Consider the following 2488-nt stretch of genomic DNA (forward strand, 5'->3'; position numbering starts at 1 on the left):
CCAAGTAGCCGGGATTACAGGCGTCTGCCACCACGCCTGACTAATTTTTTTGTATTTTTAGCAGAGACAGGGTTTCACTACCTTGCCCAGCCTGGTCTTGCACTCCTGACCTCACGATCCACCCGCCTCGGTCTCACAAAGTGCTGGGATGACAGGCGTGGAGCCACCGTGCCCAGACGCTTACTTCTTTTTTCACTTAGTTTTACATTACAAGCGTTTACTTACATACTTTCTTACTTCCTTACGTGGGACTACAGGCATGCACCACCACACCGGTTAACTTTTATAATGTTTGTCATGCTTTCCGTACGTACGTATGTCTGTCTGTCTGTCTGTCTGTCTGTCTGTCTGTACGTGACATGGGGTTCGAGGTTCTATCACGTTGCCCAGGCTTGTCTCCAACTCCTGTTCTCAATCACTCCGCCTGCCTCGGCCACCCACACTGCTGCTATTACAGGCGTGAGCCATTGCGCCTAGCTCATTCTATATTTGCTCCTCTCTCTCTCTCTCTCTCTCTCTCTCTCTCTCTCTCACCGCCCCTCTCTCTCTCCCCCCCCATCATCTTCTCAGTAGGGATGTGGTCTTGCTTTCTGGTCCACGCTCTGGGCACATACAATCTCTTTTTAAACGTCTATTATTATTACTATTACTATTATTATTATTATTATTATTATTATTATTATTATTGCAGGTATCGTCTCACATATCGAGATGATCTCAAACTTCTGGGGGGGGGCTCCAGCGATCATACCACATCGGCCAGGAGTTGGAGACCAGGCTGGCCAACATGGTGAAACCCGGTCTCTATGAAAAGTGTAACAATTAGCCAGGCCTCCTGATGGCACGGGCTTGGAATCCCGACTACTCGGGACACCGAAGGAGGCGACTTGCCTGAACCGGGGAGGCCGAGGTTGCAGTGAGCCGAGATCGTGCCATGGCAATCCAGCCTGGGTGACAGAGCGAGACTCTGTCTCAAAATCATAATAATAAGGAAGGAGACCACTACTACTCCTGCTGCCCTCCTCCCCGCACCTCGCCTAGTTCACAAGACAAGAGGAAAGACAGAAAGCAGAAAGTTAGAAAGGAACGAAAGCAAGATAAATGGCCAGACACCCTTGGTGCCACCACACGGCCCTAGGAGATTTAAAAAGAAAGAAAGAAAGAAAGAAAGAAAGAAAGAAAGAAAGAAAGAAAGAAAGAAAGAAAGAAAGAAGAAAGAAAGAAACAAAGAAAGAAAGAAGGAAAGAAAGAAAAAAAAAGGAAAAAAAAAAGAAAAAGAGGAAGTAATAATAATAACATCGACCCCCGACCTGAACTACTTCTGTTATCTGTGAATTCCAGACACCGTATGAAAAAAGCCTTGTAAAACTTTTTGTTCTGTTAGCTGCTGCAGGTAGCCCCCAGTCACGTTTCCCACGCTTGCTCGATTTGTCACGACCCTTTCACGTGCAACCCTTGAGGTTGTAAGCCTTTAAAAAAGTCTTTTTCGGGGAGCTCGACTCCTAAGATGCGAGTCTGCCGACGCTCCCGGCCGAATGAAAAACCTCTTCCTTCTTTAATCCGGTGTCTCGGGAGTTTTGTCTGCGGCTTGTCCTGCTACATTTCTGGGTTCCCTCACCGGGAAGCGAGCTGGTGATGCACGGAGGGTCGAGGCAGCCCCTTAGGCGGCTTATGCCTGCCCTGTAGAGCATCCCTGCGGGGGACTCTGGCCAGCTTGAGCGATGCGGATCCTCAGAGTGCTGCCGGGTAGGCATCTGCCCCGGTGCGATGCCTCGCCTCCAAAGAGCGGTGCACAGCACGCCCCCGTGGAGGATCGGCACAGTGGCTGGACACCGGGAAGGAACTGGCACTTTCAGTCCGGACATCTGAAACTTGCTGAGACTGCTCTTTGGAACTTCCCCCACTCCGTTTGAGTGGAAGCGTGGCCTGATCACCCACGGCGTGCCTCTACCGGCACTTTGGTTTTGGTTTCTGACTTCACTTGAATTCATTGGTTGATACTTTGGTTTCGGTTTCGATTTTGACTGGACTTGAATTGCTTGATAAACAGGCCTGCCTTTATTGCCACTTTGGTCTTGCTCCTGATTTTGGTTTGGCTTAAATTGCTTGACGAACAGGTGTGCCCGTAACAACACTTTGGTTTTAGCTTTGATTTTGATTTAGTGTGAATTAGGTGACTGAGTGACCTTTTACCCTTTCCTTCTCGTAGGGTGAATGTTGTTTCCTCTCGAGAGAAACATAGGTCAGGCACAAAGTAAGCCCACTCCGCTAGGAGCCCTCTTAAAAACGTTTCAAAAAGAAAAATAAAAGGAAAGTCATCAAGTCGTCACAACTTACCCTACTAAAATGCATGTTACAGAACCTTACAAAAGGTTTTGCAGGAGATTATAGAGTTCAGTTAACCCCCTAGAGGTCACGAACTCTGGGTGAATTAGAATTGCCCTCTTCTGCTGTTGGATGGCCCACGGAAGGAACTATAGGCAGAGAA

This window comes from Macaca nemestrina, unplaced genomic scaffold, assembly GCF_043159975.1.
Source record: "Macaca nemestrina isolate mMacNem1 unplaced genomic scaffold, mMacNem.hap1 Scaffold_94, whole genome shotgun sequence".
Classification (NCBI taxonomy): Eukaryota; Metazoa; Chordata; class Mammalia; order Primates; family Cercopithecidae; genus Macaca; species Macaca nemestrina.